The sequence below is a fragment of the Scyliorhinus torazame genome, chromosome 8, assembly GCF_047496885.1.
Source record: "Scyliorhinus torazame isolate Kashiwa2021f chromosome 8, sScyTor2.1, whole genome shotgun sequence".
NCBI lineage: Eukaryota > Metazoa > Chordata > Chondrichthyes > Carcharhiniformes > Scyliorhinidae > Scyliorhinus > Scyliorhinus torazame.
The window spans coordinates 24,947,110-24,968,028 of NC_092714.1; the positions used below are offsets into that span (position 1 = coordinate 24,947,110).

At 44.1% G+C, this 20,919-nt stretch overlaps 1 protein-coding gene across 2 annotated transcripts in view; it reads left to right on the top strand.

Annotated features, from left to right (window-relative positions):
- Positions 1-20,919, top strand: part of zbtb21 (zinc finger and BTB domain containing 21) — a 77,572-nt gene that overhangs the window by 26,958 nt on the left and 29,695 nt on the right. The window lies entirely within an intron of this gene.

Consider the following 20,919-nt stretch of genomic DNA (forward strand, 5'->3'; position numbering starts at 1 on the left):
GCTGTGAGGCAGCAGTGCTAACCGCTGCCACCTTGCCGTCCCGCAACTCCCTTTCTAACACCACAAGGACTTTAGTAGGTTCAAGAAAGTGGCTCATAACTACCTTCTGAAGGGTAACTAGGGATGGGGTGGTCTTGCCACCAATGTCCACACCCCATGTAAGAATTTTAAAAAAATATTGCCCAGTCATCCACAGCTGACTTTGCCATTAAAACACTATTTGTCTAAATTACCATCTGTTAATTCTAACTTGCAAAGAACAATATCACAGGGAGTCCATTAGTAAATGTGTGATAACGTATGGAGGGAGAGAAATTAAGATGCTAGTTTGCACTTTGCCCCCCATGTCTGTGTGGGTTTCCTCCGTGTGCTCCGGTTTCATCCCACAGTCTACATATGGACAGGTTAGGTGGGCTGGCCATGCTTAATTGCTCCTTAGTGTCCAAGCACATGTAGGTTAGGTGGTGTTACGGGGATAGGGTGGGGGGGAGTGGGCTCTTTCTCAGGGTCAGTGCAGGCTCGATGGGCCGAATAGCCTCCTTCTGGACTGTAGGGATTCTATGGTCACTAATCAATACATTATTTTTCTTTTGATGGAACTTAGAATGTCACCACAGGTTTGAATGAAAAAAACCTTGCAGGGCTATCAGGATAGATAGAAATGGGTAATGGGGGCCTGCCTGGCCAGCACTGCCCATATCCCAAGAATGAATGCATTTTTGAACTCCATTCCACCATTAGCAATTTAAGCTGACGGCAAGTCTACTATTTTTTTAAATGCTGAAGAATTTTAATGTGATGAAAGAGAAATTTTAATGTGATCGTTTCTTTCTTGGAAAATATTATTAGAACATAGAAAAATACAGCACAAAACAGGCCCTTCGGCCCACGATGTTGTGCCAAACCTTTGTCCTAGATTAATCATAGATTATCATAGAATTTACAGTGCAGAAGGAGGCCATTCGGCCCATCGAGTCTGCACCGGCTCTTGGAAAGAGCATCCTACCCAAGGTCAACACCTCCACCCTATCCCCATAACCCAGTAACCCCACCCAACACTATGGGCAATTTATCATGGCCAATACACCTAACCTGCACATCTTTGGACTGTGGGAGGAAACCGGAGCACCCGGAGGAAACCCACGCACACACTGGGAGGATGTGCAGACTCCGCACAGACAGTGACCCAAGCCGGAATTGAACCTGGGACCCTGGAGCTATGAAGCAGTTGTGCTATCCACAATGCTACCGTGCTGCCTGGTATGATTTTCAGGAATTCGCACCTTCATATGAAATGAAAACCGCTTATTGTCACAAGTCGGCTTCAATGAAGTTACAATGAAAAGCCCCCTAGTCGCCACGTTCCGCCGCCTCTTCGGGGAGGCTGGTACGGGAATTGAACCGTGCTGCTGGCCTGCCTTCCTCTGCTTTAAAAGCCAGCTCTTTAGCCCTGTGCTAAACCAGCCCCGTATATAAGCTTTTATGTTAAATTCTGTTACAATTTGTTGCCTTGTGTAACAACAATTAACTTGGCAACTGGTAAGAAGTGTGTAGGCATTTCCAATGTGCTTTCTACAGAATTCTCTGTCAATGGGATCCTTGGGTCCGCCGGCAATGCATCCATGCCCACGGGTCTCCCGATGGCGTGGGGTGGCCAAATGGGAAACCCCATTGGCCAGCTGCAGGAGCGGAGAATCCCGCTGCCGGCGGGGGCGCGTTGCGCAGGAAAACGTGGCTGGCGGACCAGAGAATCCCCTTATGTTTGAAGGTAAATTATTTTTATCCTTTCCAATTCTGTCTCCTCCCGCCTCCTGCATGCCAGGGTAGAGGTCTTTGCATGAGTTAGTGTTACAGAGATAGAGTTCCTAGGGTGAGAAGGCTGGCATTCTGAGGAATGATTAAGTGAAATGGATTTATATTCCCTATAGGTTGGAAGAATGAAAGGTGGTCTCATTAAAACATTTAAAATTCTTCGAGAGCCTGTCGGAGTTTTAAGGTGGTTTCCCCAAACAGTCAAAAATTAGGGAGTCATAGTCTTCAGATAAAGGATTGACCAACTAGGACACCAGGTTAAAGTCCACAGGTTTGTTTCGAATCACTAGCTTTCAGAGCACTGCTCCTTCCTCAGGTGAAATCAGTGGAGCAGAAGGAGCAGTGCTCCGAAAGCTAGTGATTCGGAACAAACCTGTTGGACTTTAACCTGGTGTTGTAAGACTTCTTACTGTGCTCACCCCAGTCCAACGCCAGCATCTCCACATCACAATTAGGACATGTGAGTGGAGCCAAGAATACAAAAGGGGTGCACGAGGAGCCGGGAGTTCAAAAAGAGCCAAGAGAGAGCCGGGAGTTCAAAAAGAGCTGAGAGAGAGCCGGGAGTTTAACAAGAGCTGAGAGAGAGCCCGGAGTTCAAAAAGAGCTGAGAGAGAGACTGGGGTTTACAGATAAAATCTAAAAATTACTTCAAAGGAGTTCTGTAGTTAATTGTTTGATAAGTATAGGCCTTTGTGGACTCCACACAGAGTAAAGGATTGAGAGTAATACAATCAACAAACACTTTATCAAAAGTTTAGGGTATGATAGTGCAGCTCGGCCACATAGAATGTGCATTCTATAGGATATGGGACGTTGTGCATGCAAAGTATCCTCGATGCCTACATCTGCAGGAAGTATCATCAGCTCTGGGTTCCAGAGCACGAGTGGTGGCTGAAGTCACTGGTGCATCCGCATGGCTGAGGAATACATGGATAACACATTTAGAGAGATGGTCACACCACAGCAAAGAAGTACACAGGCAGAGAGGGGATGGGTGACAACCTCATTTATCTAAGAGAAAGAGGCAGGTAGTGCAGGAATCCCCCAAGGCTATCTCACTCTCTAACCGCTTTGGATCCTGGTGAGCGCGATGGAACCTCGAACTGGAGCAAGTGCCAGGTTTGTTGCATCACAGGTGGCTCGGCTGCACAGGAAGGGAGGAGGAAGAGTGCAAATAATTAGAAAAGCTAATATAATTTTATAATTTATTGTGAGGGGGATTGATTACAAAATTAGGGAGGTTATGCGTCAGTTGTACAGGGCAATGGTGAGACCACATCTGGAGTATTGTGTACAACATTGGTCTCCTTATTTAAAGAAAGATGTAAATGCGTTAGAATCAGTTAAGAGAAGATGTATTAGACTAATATCAGGAGTGGGCAAGATTGCCTTATGAGGAAAGATTAGACAGGTTAGGTTTATATCCACTAGCGTTTGGAAGAGTAAGAAGTGACTTGATTGAGACCTTAAAGACCCTGTGGGGTATTGACAGGGTGGTTGTGTGAAGAGGATGTTTCCTCTTGTTGAAGAACCTAGAACTAGAGGCCATATGTAGACAGAGATGAGGAGAATTGTTTTCTTGAAGATCTTTAGTTTCTGGAACTGTTTCTCAAAGGCAGTGGAAGGCAGCGCTAGATTGATTGTAGATTAACAAGAGGGTGAAAGATTAGCGGTAAAGGTAGGAATGTGGGTTTGAAGTTACAATTGGATCAGCTGTGATCTTATTGAATGGTGGAGCAGGCTCGAGGGGCTGTGTAGCCTACTCCTGCTCCCAATCGTATGTTTGAACTTGTGCTGTAGTGGTAAGGGATTCCATAGTTAGAGGAGCTGACCAGCATTTCTGTGCCTTAGGTGTGACTCCAGGATGATATGTTGCCTCCGTGTAGCCAAGGTCAAGGATGTTGCAGAGCAGCTGCAGGACACTCTTGAAGATGAACAGCCAGAAGTTCTGGTCCACATTGGGACCAATGACTTGGGTAAGAAAGGGGATGAGGTCCAGAAAGCAGATTTTAGGGAATTAGGAAAGGAATTAAAAAGCTGGACCTCAAGAACTGTAATCTCAGGATTACTACCAATGCCCCGTGCTGGTGAGCATAAGAATAGGAAGATTGAGCAGATCAACACATGACTGGAGAAATGGAGTAACATCTTTAGATGTTTGAGGCATTCGGACCGGTTCTGGACAGATGGAGCCTGTACAAGAAAGATAATTTACACCTTAACAGGACTGGTACTAATGTCCGCATGGGGTTGTTTGCTATTGTTGTAGGGGAAGGTTTGAACTAGGTTGGGAGGGAGATGGAAACCTGAGGGGAAATTCAGAGAGGAGAGGAGAAAAACTGACAATGGGAAGTACGGAAGTATTAACTGATGAGGGGGATACATCCGGAGTAGTATCAAGGTAAATAAAATACTTGGAGAATTTGATAGAACTAGAGTAAGTCATTAGATGGGGTTAGAGGAAGGGGTCTAAATCAGGATTAATCTGCATGTGTGTGAATACACAAAATGTGGCTAATAAGATTGGTGAGCTACTGGCACAGGTTGACAAATGGAATTATATTATTACTATAACGGAGACCTGGCTAAAAAAGGGCAGCACCGGACATTAAATATTCCTGGGTACAAGGTATTTAGATGAGACAGGATAGGAAGACAAGGGGGAGCGGCAGCATCGATTAAAGATGACATTACACTACTGGAGAGAGGAGATGTTCCAAAGGGGTCAAGGATGGAATCTCTCTGTCTGGCGATAAGGAATGAAAAAGGTGCAATAACATTGATCGATGTAGTATCTAGACCATAGTATATAGTGGAGGGAATCATATAATTCCTACAGTGCAGAAGGAGACCATTTAGCCCATTGAGTTTGCACCAACCCTCCGAAAGAGCTCCCTACCTAGCTCCACAACACCGCCCTATCCCCATAACTCCCTAACCTGCACATCTTTGGACAATATGTATCTTTGGACAAAGATGTGCCGGTTAGGTGGATTGACCATGCTAAATTGCCCTTAGTGTCCAAAAAAGGTTAGGTGGGGTTACGGGGATAGGGTGGAGGTATGGGCTTGGGGCAAGTGTAGACTCAATGGGCCGAATGACCTCCTTCTGCACTGTAAATTCTACAATTCTAATATGGGGCAATTTAGCATGGCCAATCCGCCTAACCTGCATATCGTTGGACAGTGGGAGGAAGCCGGAGCATCTGGAGGAAGCCCACGCAGACACAGGGAGAAAGTGCAAACTCCACACAGTCACCCGAGGCTGGAATTGAACGCGGTTGTAGGAGAAACAAATTTGCAAATAGGTTATAGAGAGGTGCAAGAATTATAGAGCGATTATAATGGTGGACTTAAATTATCCAAATAAAGACTGAGAAAGGAATAGTGCAAAGAGATGAGAGGGACCAGAATTCCTGGAATGTGTTCAAGATCATTTTCTGCAGTTGTATGTTCCCGGTCGAATGAGAGGCAGGCACTGTTGAACTAGGTTCTGGTGAATGAGTTGGCCCAGGTGGATCAAATATCAGTGGGTGAGTCTTTAGGGGACACTGACCATTGTATCATAAGATTTGGGTTGGCCATGGAAAAGAGCATGGAACAATCCAGAACAGGGATAATTAATTGGGAGAAAGCCAACTTTGAAGGAATGAGAGTGCATCTGAGTCAAGTGAGTTGGAATCAAATGTTGGCAGAAAAGATGGTGGCTGAAGAATGGGCCACCTTCAAAGAGATAGTATTGCAGGCAATGCCAAGGTATCATAGAATCATAAAATTTACAGTGCAGAGGGAGGCCATTCAGCCCATTGAGTCTTCACCAGCTCTTGGAAAGAGCACCCTACTTAAGCCCATGCCTCCACCTTATCCCTGTAACCTAGTAACCCCACTTAACCTTTTTGGACACTAAGGGCAATTTATCATGGCCAATCCACCTAACCTGCACATCTTTGGACTGTGGGAGGAAACCGGAGCACCCGGAGGAAACCCACAGGGAGAACGTGCAGACTCCACACAGACAGTGACCCAAGCTGGGAAACGAGCCTGGGTCCCTGGAGCTGTGAAGCAACTGTGTTAACATGCTGCCCTATATTCCATTGAAGGGGAAAGGTAGACAAAAGAGCACCCTAGACGGCGAGAGAGATCGAGGTGAAGGTGAAACGGAAGAAGTAACAATTATGACAATGTCAGGTAGAAAATTCAATGGAAAATCAGGCTGAATAAAGAAGGACCAGAAGGGAGGTGAAAAACACGAATCAGAAAAGCAAGGAGGGAGCATGAAAAGAGACCGGCAGCTAACATAAACGGGAATCCCAAAGTCTTCTATAAGCATGTAAATAATAAAAAGGCGGTAAAAGAATGAATAGGGTCAATTAGGGATTTAAAAAAGGAGATTCTCACGTGGAGTCAGGAGAAATAGCAGATTTATTAAATAAGTACTTGGCATCTGATTTTACAAAGAAAGAGGATGCTACCAAGGCTGAGATGAGAGAGGAGTCAACTTGTACACTCGAAGAATTTACAATTGCGGAAAAGACGGTGTTACAATAGCTATCTGTAGTTAAAGTTTATGAGGCAGCAGCACCGGATGAAATGTACCCAAGGATACCAGAGAATCCCTACAGTGCGGAATGAGGCCATTTGGCCCATTGAGTCTGCACCGACCCTCCAAAAGAGCACTCCACCTAGGCCCACTCCCCCACCCTATCCCCATAATCCTTCACTCAGGGTTGTGTATCTTTTGGAATTCTCTTTCTCAGAAAGCGTGGATACTCAATCATTGGTCAATCAGTACATTTTTGGACACTGCAGCAAGAGATTCGGAAGTACACAGGAAAGAGGTAGGTGGTCAGCCATGATCTTTCTGAGTGGTGGAGCAAGTTCAAGGAGCTATGTGGTTTAATGCAACTCCTACGTTTTTTAATGTTTCTGTGGCGCATGCAAATAACATAAAAGGTGAGGATGTGAAAGAGGGAGCGAGAACCAGAAGTGACCTTTACACGTCTATAATCCAGGGATGATGATCAAACAAAGCTTGTGAGTTGTTAAAGCGCGCTAGAGAAAGAGTAAAAATACATTTTTAAAGAACTGAAAAAGAAGGAACAGCTATATTGAAACTGAAATGATTAAAAGGAAGTAGTGTGGAACTAAAATAACAATAGTAAATATAGCACTAAAAGCACTGAATAATACAGCTCATTCTATATTGAGAGCTATATACATTTGGCAACAATTTCTAATTTTTGTTTTTTGAATGAATCCTTTTGATAGTAATATTGAAAGTGATGCAATATCATGGAATGATCACAAAACGATCATATGATTAATGGCATAGATTACAACAAAGAAGCCATTTGAGCTTTTTTAATTCTTTCAAGGGGTGTGGGTGTCACTCGCTAGGACAGCATTTATTGCCCATCCCTAATTGTCCCTGAGACGTGGTGATGAGCCACCTTCGAGATCCACTGTAGGACTTGTGGTGTAGGTACCCACAGTGCTTTTAGGCAGGAAGTTCCACAATTTTGATCCAACAAAAGTGAAGGAATAGTAATATAGTTCCAAATCTGTCATGGGGTAAATGTTGGAAGCCATTATTCAAGATGTTATAGTAAGGCTTTTGGAAAAATCTGGGCAATCAGACAGAGTCAACCTGGTTTTGTGAAAGGGAAATTGTGTATTTTTAAAAATAAATTTAACTTACCCAATTATTTTTTTCCAATTAAGGGGAAATTTAGCATGGCCAATCCACCTACACTGCACATCTTTGGGTTGTGGGGGGTGACACCCACACAGACACTGGGAGAATGTGCAAACTCTACACAGACAGTGAACCGGGGTCAGGATCGAACCGGGTTCTATTGTGCTCTCTAATAATAATAATAATCGCTTATTGTCACAAGTAGACTTCAATGAAGTTACTGTGAAAAGCCTCTAGTCGCCACATTCCGGCGCCTGTTCGGGGAGGCCGGTACGGGAATTGAACCCGCGCTGCTGGCATTGTTCTGCATTACAAGCCAGCTGTTTAGCCCACTGTGCTAAACCAGCCCCTGCTAAACCATTCCTCTAGGAATCAGGAATCCAAGCATAATCATTTACAAAAATAATAAATGGGTAATGTAAACTCTGCTGTATTGTTCTCTGTGCAGTATTACAGAATATGTTTTCTAGTGTCTTCCATTATCTACCGTTTCCAGCTGTTTCTATTTTGACCTAGTCAAGTGGGGAGGAAGCTAGCCGCAGCAGGGCTGTTTGTATAGGAGTTACCAGTAGACGTCAGTTCAAGCCTGTTAGTCTCTGGTACTGACAGCGTAGTCAGGGTTGAGTGGAAGAAAAATCCATGACAATGTTGAGTAACGATCATGACTTTGTTTGGTGCCAAATCTAGAAAACAGACTTTCAAGAAGGACTACACATCAAGTTGGTCCTTTATGGGCGGCACAGTGGGTTAGCACTGCGGCCTCACGGCACCAAGGTCCCAGGTTTGATCCCGGCTTTGGATCACTGTCCGTGTGGAGCTTGCACATTCTCCCCGTGTTTGCATGGGTTTCGCCCCCACAATCTAAAAATGTGCAAGCTAGGTGGATTGGCGACGCTAAATTGCCCCTTAATTGGAAAAAATAAATTGGGTACTCTAAATTTTTTTTAAAAAGATCCTTTATGGTACAATCGAGAAAGGATGAATACACTGTGATATATAACGTCTGCTCATTGGACTTCATCGCTCAAGGAGGAGCAAATGACATACAGGCACATGTGTGGTCCAAGAAACACCATGCTGTGGCACAAGTTTCGGAAAGCATCCACGACATCAAACCTTTCATACAGCAGAAAGTCTACTCGGTCACAAGAGCAGAGACTTGGATGACATATTTCCTGATTAAGCGCAATGTGGCATTTCCTGCTGCCGATCATTTGACTGATTTTGTGAATGTGATGTTTCCAGACAGTCCAATTGCTTCTAGGTTTGCTTCACGCCGGACCAAGCCAACAGCAATTTTCAGGACTCTAGGCCAAGAGACAAAAGGTGGCAACCTTGAAAATCAGGCAAACCCCATTCTCCATATCAACCGATGGGAGTTCTCAACGTGGTGCGGAGGAACAACTCAATCCTATCATTGTTTGATTCTTTGACGCAGGTGTGAGCAGGGTGATCAGTGTGGTAGTTAAAATAACGACAACGAAAGAGAGATCAAGCGACAAAACGATTTTCCAACTTCTGGACAAAGTTCTTAAGGAAACCAACATCCTTTGGAAAAACGTGATATGCTTTTCTGCAGACAATGCAGCAATAATGATGGAAGTACACAAAGGTGTCGCTTCCATTGTGAAGAAAGAAAACCCAGATATTTTCATTCTTGGATGAATATGCCACCTCATTAATCTGGCTGCAGAGAAAGGGGCATATCAGTTGCCATTCTCTCCAGTGGACTTGCTTGTACCAGTCTATTACTCACTTGAGAAGTCTAGCAAGCGCCACAGAAACTTCAAGGAAATACAAACATTGTGCAATCTAGAAAATCACAGAATATTCAAACATGTCTGCACAAGATGATTGTCCTTGGAAAGAGCACTAGTAAGATTTCTGTGTTGCAAGATACTTCTCCCAAGAAGCAGAATCTGAGAAAGGAAAAAGAAGGAAGGAGGCTTGAGAGACTCTTAAGCGACTGAAGGTTGACTTCTGGAAAGACGTCTACCAAGCCTCCAGCGGCAGAGACCATCACCAATGAGATTGCTGAAACTCCACACACACAAGGTAATGTTACATCATCTACATCAAGAACATTGTTTGCAGGAACAAAAAACAGCATTCATGTTGTGAAAGCAAAGAGTGGTTGCCTGGTTTCAGCTACTGTCGGAAACAGGCCCCTGCAACAGTGAGAGCCAAAAAATCCAGTGCAGGATCTGGTCAGAAAACCGCTGTTCTTGTGTATGGTAGCAAGACTGACAATAGTAAGAGAGATGGAAAAAGCAGCAGTTCAAAGAGCTGGAAACAAGAATAAGTCTCCCACAGCTAGCAACCCTGTTGCTAATACAACAGTAGAGCATTTCAAGGCAAAGCTGCCGGGATTTGTGCAAAGCTTTGTGTCTTTCTTCAATATACACTTCCTATGTTCAACAGGCTCAATCCAGAACTCCAAGAAGCTCCCGTGATATAGATTCTACATCAGAAGTTGCTAGACTTTCTTCAGGGCTTGTTGCTTTGCTTTGTGAAACGTGCTGCAATTGCCAGTGTTATATTGCCTGCCAGCTGCATGTACAAGGACAACTGCAATTAGAAGTCCGAAGAAGACCTCCTCATTCGTGTCCAAGCCAGGCAGTTTCTCAAGACGGCACACCTCGCCTCATGAGATAGGAGTAACTTCTACTCATCAGTAAGAAAGTACTATGTTGCAGTGTGAGACTATGTCATCACCAAATTTCCCCTTCAGGACGAATTGCTGCAATATGCAAGAGTGGCAAATCCAAGGGGGAGGATGGAGGCAAACTTAACATCAGTTTGTTACTTTACAAAGCGATTCCATGTCATGGATGATGTTCTGGATGATTTAGAAGTGGAATTTGCTCAATTCCAGGTTGACGCTTTGGAACGCATTGCATTAAATCAGACGAAGTTTGGGTGAATACCTCCCAGCTGAGGGAAAATCAACCAGTGAGCTGAAGTATCGTCATCTTGCAAAAGTCATGTTGGCAGTCTTGTCATGAATCTTCAGTTTGGTCAGGAAGAACTCCACTGAGTTTCGGCCCAGTTTAGGAACAAAGACACTTTCTGACTTCCTAACACAGAAAGTTTACTCTCAAGCCAAAGGACAGTGCTGACACAAAATGCAATTCAATGCAAAACGGCTTGATAAGTGTAGGAGAGCTACATATCCATCCCTAACTAAGTAAGCCTGATGTAAACTCTGAAATTAAGATGTGTTGTTTGAAGGACTATTCCACATGAAAGCAGGTGATTGCAAGACTGTTTGACAAATGAAAAAAGAGCTGCATCAGTCAGGTTGAACTGCGCTCTGATACTGGTGTAAGAACAATTGTGAACTTCATGTTCTGGTTCTATCTGCCAATCCACCTACCCTGCACATCTTTGGGTTGTGGGGATGAGACCCACGCAGACACGGAGAATGTGCAAACTCCACTCAGTCAGGGGGCCGGGGTCAATCCCGGCTCCTTGGCACCGAGAGGCACCACTGTGCCTTCCTGCACATTTGGTTCTTAAATTAGACAAATGTTTTGTTCATGTTTTTAATTCTTAGATTTACTGAATGTTTGAAACTTGATTTGAAAACACCCACACATGTATGTGTAAAAATATGAGATTTGCACTTTTTCCATTCGTGTTTTAGAATTATTCAATAAAGGTGTAAAGTTAGACTTCAGATTGGTGGGCATTTTTTCTTTGAAATTATTTTACTGACAAAATACTGACTTTTGGTATCTGGAATACTGATTTCTGTTGGAGAAGGTTGGCACCTCTGATTACCCTGGATCTCTGGCCTACTAGTCCAGTGACAATACCGCTGCACCACCGCCTCCCCTTTGATAATGGTGGAAAATAAAAGCTCGTGGTGTGGGAGACTAATACCAGCAATGGGAAGATTGTCTTTTTATAGATAACGGAACTAGCCCTCAAAACTCTAAGTAAAAGTGCTTCTGCATATATAAATACAGAAAATGACACGAGAACGGCAACACATTTGGTTCTTAAACTTATCGCCTCCAACCAGACAAAAGGTAAGCTGGAGAATTGGGGAGAAGAGGATAAAGCCGTATAAACATAGTAATTTGAAGCACACCTTTATCGAATTCTGAACAGTGCTGCATTATTTACAGAAAATCTTGAGGAACAAGTCGGACATAGCGGAACCTATAAATTGGAGAGAGGTCCCAGACTTTTCGGAATGCATCTGATTCAGAATGGAATATGGAAGTCAGAAAGGTCATAGGGATACATTCCATGACAATTTTATTCCAATTTTGAATAGCAGGATTCTAATTGCTAATCCAGGAGCAGAGGATATTCTGCCATGCTGCAAAAGTTAGGACTTTATACAGCCTTTTTTGTTAACATCGATGATTCGCCCATCTGGTGGCCCCATAATTAGGAATAAAGGATCAAATTGTAAGGCTGTGCCATATATCTTCTGAAGCTCTTTATGCTAGACCGGTAGAATTGAATTTTGATACAGGACCATACACAGTGTGCGTAGTCACCCTCGACTACCTGGTACTTTAGGCACGTCAAGGATATGGCAGGATCAAACTTGTATCTGAGGCTCTGTGTAATATGCAGATGGTGTAATATTTTGAGCTGAGTCTCATTTGTTCAATTACATACAGAAATTCTATTGGTATATTCCCATATAATACCTCAGGTCCACTCATCAATATTGACGGTAAGGTCATTTTCCTAAGACTACAATGTTCCTGATATACTCACACGGGATCTAGGACACAAAACTTACTGTTTAGGTTCCGCAGAAATCAGGACTTTCTTTCCACCAGGGAGACCGAAGCGTCAAGATGCATAGATATCTTATTGAGGATAAAGGCTCAAGTTGCAGATATTTTAGAAAAGGAGTGTCTCGGATATCAAATTGTTGGAGTAGCTGCTCAAAAGATGACACTGAACATGACTCCCAACCTAGAAATGCCTCTATCTCGCTAGATATTGAATCTTTGATCCATAAGACCTGATGGGAAATCGAGGTTTCCCTGAATGGGAGAGAGTGTGGAAGTTCATTTTAATCTCCCTTGCAACTGACAGAATCATAGAATTTACAGTGCAGAAGGAGGCCATTCGGCTCATCCAGTCTGCACTGGTTCTTGGAAAGAGCACCCTACTTAAGCCCACACCTCCACCCTTTCTCCGTAACCCCACGTAACCTAAGGGCAATTTAGCGTGGCCAATTAATCTAACCTGCACATCTTTGCACTGACCAACGCTCTAAGAGTGTTGATAATTATAGGATTCTTGCACTTCACAGTTCCAGCCTTGAAATCCCTGTGGAACAACAGGGCCTGTAAGGAGTACACAGACTGGCCCGCTTCAAAGTCGAGCCAAATGGATGAGGGGCCCCTCATCGATAATAGCGGGAACAGAAGCAAAAAGCCAATAGATACAAAAAGCCACACATCAACAACTTATAGCATGGTCTGATGCTGCTTCCCTCCCAAGATGTAGATTATAAATCGAAGGGTCCTGGCTAATTGACTCTGCCAGAGGCTCTATAGCTATTGCAAATGATAACGGGGATATGTCCTATGCTAAGGCTAAATTTCTCAGACCTATAACCATCTGTAAGCACCTGCATCCACTTAACGTCCTCTCCTCCCAATCTGACTTTCTGCAGATTATAAAATAAGTCATTCCATTCCACCCAGTCATAAGCTTTCTATGCATCTAAGGAAATCACTAGCCCATTTAACACTGATTTTTGAAAGACCTGAATCACATTCAATAATCTCCTGATATTGTTACAGAAATTCAGCTTTTATTGAATCCAGTCTGATGACTCTGGATGATCAGCGGGAGAATTCCTTCCAGGCGCAATGCCAACTCTTTAAACAACAGTTTCAAATCTAGATTCAGGAGTGACAATGGCCTGTAGGATACTCACTCTTCCGGATTCTTGCCTGCCTTCAAATTCTGCAGCGGCAGACCTACTTCAATTGAGTTTTATATATGCCAATCAGCAGGCCCATTAACGGGTCTTCAAATTCCTTGTAAACTTTGCATCCAAAACCATCAGGCCCTGGGCCTTACCAGGTTGAAGTTCCCTCATGGCCAAAGCCACTTCCCTTCAGAAATGGGAGCATTCAGGACTACCCTTCGGTCTTTGGAGATTGTTGGGAACTTCAGGGAAGAGAAGAAGCGCTCCATAAGTGTCAGTGCCTCCACGGACTGGCCCATTTTGTATAACTCGGCATTAAAACCCTTTATTCTCTGTTGATATCCTCTGTTTTAATAGTTCCACCTGGCACTGAGGGAATAGCCCTAGAGTCAACCGCCCTCCTTTCCAAAAAGGCCAGGTATCAACACAGTTTGTTCCCAAACTCATACAGTGTTACATTTGTAAACTTTAACTCCTTTCAGCCCGCTGAGTCAGCAAGGAGCCCAGCGCTGCGCGAATTGTATTAATTTCCCCCAACAACATGCGATTAGGATTCCAACCTTACTCCCTCTCTGCCTCCTGGTAATTTTACTTCCAATTGGTGTTGCCACGCCAACATTTCACCTTTTGTTACCTGTGTAAGAAATTAGTAGCCCTCCAGCATAAGCCTTACAGGTTTCTCACATTTTGGGATGGGGCTCACATCAGAGAGGGAATAGATCAAATTCCTTCTCCAAGTAGGCAGTAAAGCATTTGTCCCTGAGCAAATATGCGTCAAATCTCCATGATCTAGATCGCTGGGGGGGGGGGGGGGGGGGCCTTGAGCAAAGATTCTAGAAAAACACGAGCATCATCGGAGATCACAACATTATAGAGTGGGAGGCCATCAAGTGCAAGATCGTACTTGGCATGAAGTAGTCAATTGTAGTAAGACATTGATGAGGAGCAGAGAAACAAGTAAATTCTTTAGATGCAGAATTCTCCAGCCACGCAAGTACCCCACCTCCTCACAAACCGATAATGGTGCACTTGCCTGTTGGGTGGGAGGACTTGTGGTTATTCGGAGCTTGTCCACCATGGGGTTAAGGTGACAATTGAAGTCCCCACCAACAAAGGAGTGAGCAAAGGCCAACTCAGCAAATTCCATGAAATCAGGGAGTCAAGTTGATGGATTGTACACTTTCATTATCGAGACAGATTCTCCTCACAAAAGTCCCTTGACAATCACATATCTACCCCCCACCCCTTGCCCTTCACACAGTTCTCTACTTTGAAAGGTGGATTTTTGATGACTAATATTGCAATGCCACGACGACAGGGACGGCATGGTAGCACAGTGGTTAGCACTGTTGCTTCACAGCGCCAGGGACCCGGGTTCGATTCCCGGCTTAGGTCACTGTCGATGTGGAGTCTGCACGTTCTCCCCGTCTCTGCGTGGGTTACCTCCAGGTACTCTGGTTTCCTCCCACAAGTCCCGAAAGACATGTTTGTTAGGTGAGTTGGACATTCTGAATTCTCCCCAAGTGTACCCGAACAGGCGTCGGAGTGTGGCGTCTGGGAAATTTTCACAGTAACTTCATTGCAGTGTTAATGTAAACCTACTTGTGACACTAATAAAGATTATTATTATATTCTGGTCGAGAAAGAGGCAAAAAACACTTGTCCCACCCAGTTTGGATTTTAAGTGCGCCTTGTCAGCTAAATGAGTTTCCTGCTGCAAAGCTATGTCAACTTTCTCTTTTTTTTTAAGGAAAGACGGGGGAAGGGATTCTCGTTTTCTGGTGCGGCGCACCCCTGCTGGTAACGGGATTCTCCGTCCCGGCAGCCGGCCAATGGGGTTTCCCATTGTGGGCACCCACATGCCGTCGGGAAATCCGCAGGAGTGAGTGCGCTGGCAGCGAAATGGAGGATCCCGTCGATGGAGAATCCAGCCCAGGATCTTGCACATTTCAGATGCATATTTTTAGAGCAGCAACCGCCATTGCTGAATCAGCCAGAAAAAATATAGGAAAGGATTTTTGCGCCATGTTCAATTGTGCACCAAAACGTACCTCCCCCATCTCCAGGCATACCAATGTAGGATCCAGTTAACAAGTCTTTAACCCCAAAGTGAAAAAGATACAAAGAAAAGCACAACGATATTAGTTGTAAGGGGACAAACCTCAACACATGAGGACCTGTAAGACTAACCTACAACCATTCTTTCATAACATTTGGGAGAAATGCTCCTCAGAAAAGAGGAGTAAAGATAAGCCTGAATGAGAATGGGAGCCAATGCCCTTCCCATATTTGGACCCCACCCGTGAAGACCTAAACCTCTCACCCACCTCTCGGCAGTAGCGCTACTTGTATCTATCATGATTGAAGTAAGGATACCAAAGAAACCTATATTACCATCATAAACATATGGATAAGAAGATAAATCTGATATCTATCACGGGCCCAACTACTATTCCACCTACACAGCGCACCCCTTACCTCAAAGGAACATGCTGAAGGGTGTTGTGCATTCAAGATAAATGAAGTTTGTGAGATTCTTAAGGACAAAATATCCAGTATGGTGCTCAATTTTTAATACTTCCCTGTTAACGTAATAAATAACAGCATAAGATCAAGCAGAAAGCATTTTAACTGGGAAACGGTCCAGATATTTCTGCAAGCTGCAGATTGTTGCTCCAAATGATTGCCTTCCGTGTAGTTCACAAAAGCCAAGGGACTAGCCAGATTATCGAATGTCTTCATGGGATTATCGATGTCTTCACGGATATGATCCTCCGTGTCGCAGGATAGAGCAGGACATAATTCACTCCAGCAACCTTGAATTGTTTTCCAACTTCATTGAAGCCTGTATGCTTTTGTTATGTTGTGGCCAGGAAATCTTGGAAGAAAGAGACCCTCGCTCCCTCTTGGAGCCAAATCCCACCACACCTCATCACTTCCAATACTCTTTGGTGATCCACAAACTCATGAGACCCCAGGCCTCAAAGACAAGATACAATGTTCCCTTTCCAAATTAATACACTTAAGAAAATGTGGCAGCCAGCTCACAAATAATTTGAAAGAATCTCAAAAGTATAGAAGGCCATTCGGCCCATTGAATCTGCACCGACCCTTGGAAAGAGTACCCTACCTTGGCCCATGTCTTGACCCTATCCTACTAACCCCACCTAACCTTTTGGACACAAAGGGGCAATTTAGCATGGTCAATCCACCTAACCTGCACATAATAATATCGTTGGACTGTGGGAGGAAACTGGAGCACCCGCAGGAAACCCACAGACATTGGGAGGAAGTGGAAACCCCACACAGTCACCCAAGTTCGGAATTGAACCCGGGTTCCTGGCGCTGCAAAGCAGCAGTGCTAACTGTTATGGGCCAGGGTTTAGAGAATCCCAAAGTGTATCATGGAGTTCCCCTGACCCACAGCATTTAATAGATTGTGGTAAGGGGAGCACACGGATCACTCTACAGGTATGGTACAGCAGAAAATGGACCAGTGTTTTTTTAAAAACAAAACAATGTTTATTCTATGAACTCAAGTTAACCTTTTTAAAACAAACAGTGAATATCTTAGCAACCAGTAAATCAAATACACCCCCCAAAGAATACAACACTAAGTAACCTGTATGCTGTCCTTTTACATCCAAAAGACTTAACAAACCTTCAAACAGGAACACATTAGGTTTACATTTAATACTGAGACCTTTTTACAATAATGAGTTCGGCAAATGATCCATAGATAGTCTTTTGATGGCAGAGATCAACAGCAGAGCAGCTCACTTTTCACTTCAGATTCAGCTCACTGAAAAACACAGACACACCCAAGCTTTCTCAAACTGAAACCAAAAAGCAGAAGTAGAGCTCAGCTCCACCCACACTCTGACATCACTCCAGTAACATGAGCAGCTCCATTTCTTAAAGGTACATTTCTTAAACACCCATTTCTTAAAGGGTACTCTCACATGAATAACCACTGTGCCACCGTGCAGCCCCTAGGGACTTACCCTCCACTCCTTCTGACAAATGGACAACCCGGACATTTTTCTTCTTTCCTCGGCTCTCCAGATCCTTCAGGATTTCTGACAGACCACACAGCTGGTTTTCCAAGGATTGCAAGCGGTCCTCCGCTGAGGAGGTTACATTTTGAACATTCAGGATCCTTTCTTCCGTTTCATCAGCCCTCTTATTTCTATTCTGCAGCTCCGTCTCAGGAGCACTAATATTCTGTGCCAGCTAATCGATTTTGTGACATATGACTCTAATGGTGTTCGCAGTCGTCATTTGCTAAGCCTTTGAGAGTGCTGGATCAAGAGCTCGCTCGAGGATCAAATCGCCAGATTGAGGAGTCGGCTCCAGCCAGGCCAGTTGCTTTCGACTGCTCCCTTTTATCGATGATTTTCTTGGGATTCCTGGTATTTTGTCTCCAATACTCAGCCAGAAATCTTCCAGGGATGTACTACGGTGTATTCACTCCGGATTAGGCAAGTATATGCCGCATGAAGAGGATACATGAAGGATTAAAAGATGAGCAGTGCCAGAGCCCACCGAAACGCTGCTATTCCCACACCTGCATCACGTGATTCCCCCGGGCAGTTTGTCTTATGAAGAACGGTTTGGAGAGGTTAGGTTTATATCCACTAGTGTTTAGACGAGTAAGAGGCGACTTGATCAAAACCTTTAAAATCCTGAAGGGTATTGACAAGGTGGATGTGAAGAGGATGTTTCATTTTGTCGGAGAATCCAGATCTAGGGGTCACTGTTTAAAAATTAAGGGGTCGCTCATTTAAGATGGGGATGAGGAGAATCCCTTCTCTCGGAGCGTCTTGAGTTTCTGGAACTCTCTTCCTTGAAAGGCAGTGGATGCAGAACCATTGAATATTTTTAAGGCACAGCTAGATAGATTCTTGATAAACAAGGGGGTGAAAGGTTATCGGGGAAGAGGGAGTATGCAGGGATGTGGGGTTGAAGTTATCATAGATTCATAGAATATTACAGTGCAAAAGGAGGCCATTCAGCCCATCGAGTCTGCATCGGCCCTTGGAAAGAGCACCCTATAACCAAGCCCACACCACCTCCACCCTACCCCCGTAACCTCACCTAACTTTGGACCCTAAGGGCAATTTAGCATAGCCAATCCACCTAACCCACACATCTTTGGATTGTGAGAGGAAACCAGAGCAAGAACATCCTTCCTCAGATAAGGAGACCAAAACTACACCCACTATTGCCTCACCAAGGCCCTGTATAACTGCAGCAAGACATCCCTGCGCCTGTACTCAAATCGTCTCGCAATGAAGGCAAGCATACCATTTGCTTTCTTTACCATCTGCTGGAGCTGCGTGCTTACCTTCAGTGACTGGTAAACAAAGACACCCAGGTCTCGTTGCTTATTCCCCTGTTCTAATTTATGGCCATTCAGATAATCGTCTGCCTTCTCGTTTTTGTTACCAAAGTGGATAACCTCACATTTATCCAAATTATACTGCATCTGCCATTTGTCCACTCACTCAACTTGTCCAAATCACATTGATGGATCTCTGCATCCTTCTCACAGCGCATCCTCCCACCCAACTTGATGTCATCTGCAAATTTGGAGATGTTACATTTTGTTCCCTCGTCTAAATCATTAATATATATTGTGAATAGCTGGGGTCCCAGCACTGATCCCTGAGGTACCCCACTAGTCACTGCCTGCCAATTTGAAAAAGACCCATTAATTCCTACTCTTTGCTTCCTGTCTACTAACCAGTATTCTATCCATCTCAATATACTATTCCTAATCCCATGCGCTTCAATTTTAGGCACTAATTTCTTATGCAGGACTTTGTCAAAAGTCTTCTGAAAGTCCAAATATACCACATCCACTGGTTCCTCCTCATCAACTCTATTAGTTACATCCTAGAAGAATTCCAGTAGATTTGTCAAGCCTGATTTACCCTTCATAAATCCATACTGACTCTCTTTGATCTTGCCACTGTTTTCTAAGTGCTCTGCTATTAAATCTTTGACAATGAATTCTAGAATTTTCCCCACCACCGATATCAGGCTTACTAGTCTAGAATTCCCTGTTTTCTCTCCACCTCTCTTGTTAAATAGTGGAGTTGCATTAGCTACCCTCCAATCTGCAGGAACTGTTTCAGAGGCTATAGAATCTTGGAGGATGACCACCAATGCATCCGCTATTTCTAGAGCCATTTCCTTAAGTACTCTGGGTTGTGGTGGATGAGGTGCCAATCAAGTGGCTGCTTTGTCCTGGATGGTATCTGGGTTCTTGAGTCTTGTTGGAGCAGCACTCATCTAGGCAAGTGGAGTATATTCAATCAGACTCCCGACTAAAGCCTTGTAGATCGTGGACAGACTTTGGGGAGACGAGGAGGTGAGCGACACACTGCAGAATTCCCAGCCTCTGACCTCGTGTAGACACAATATTTATATGACTCGTCCGGTTTATTTCTGATCGATGACAACCCCTGAGGATATTGATGGAGGGGAATTCAGCAAAGTAATGCCATTGAATTTCAAGGGAAAATGGTTAGTTTCTCTCTTTGGAGATGCCAGTGTTGTATCTGTGCTGAAGCAGCTTGGTTTGGGGGGTGGCTAGTTCTGGAGTGTGTCTTCAGTATTGTTGCTGAAATGTTATCAACGTCCATACCCTTTTCATGGCTTCAGCCAATTTTTGATATTGGGTGAGTGAATCAAATTGTCCAAAGAATCCAAGGTGGATTATCCACTCTACACTCCTAGCTGAACATGGTGGCAAATGCTTCAAGCTTGTCTTTTGCTATGCTGGGCTAGGCCATCATTAAGGATGGGAATATTTGTGGAGCCTGGATGTGGCAAGACTGCAGAGTTTAGATCTGATCCATTGATCGTGTGATTGCTTAGCTCTGCCTGTTGCATGCTGCTACTGCTGCTTGGCATACAAGTAGTCCTGTGTTGTGGCTTCTCCAAGTTTCGGCCTCGTGGGTATGTCCTCCTGTACTCTTCACTGAACTAGGGTCGTCGACTCAGTTTGATGGGATATGTCGGGCCATGCAGTTACTGGTTGGGATTGAATACAAATCGGCTGCTGCTAATGGCCCACAGCACCTGATGGATCACCAGTCTTGAGTTACAAGATCTGTGCATGAATCTATCCCATTTAGCATGATGGTAGTGCCACACAATGAGATGGATGGTCCCCTTAATGCGAAGATGCAACTTTGTTTCCACAAGGGACTGTGCGGTGGTCAGTCCTATCAATACTGTCATGGACAGGTGCATTTGTGACAGATGGATTGGTAGGACAAGGTCAAGTATGTTTAGGGATGCTAATTTTGGCCAAGATAAGTTCTCTTGTATTAATATATTTGCATCATCATCTTATTTTTCATTATTGGTACTCTCAAAGCTTACTGCTGTAATCCCTTTTGTTTGTTATTTTATGAATTTTGACTGCTTACTTCCCTTCTTCCACTTTCTTTAAAATCAGATTTGGCTCATTTGCAATGGATTGATCC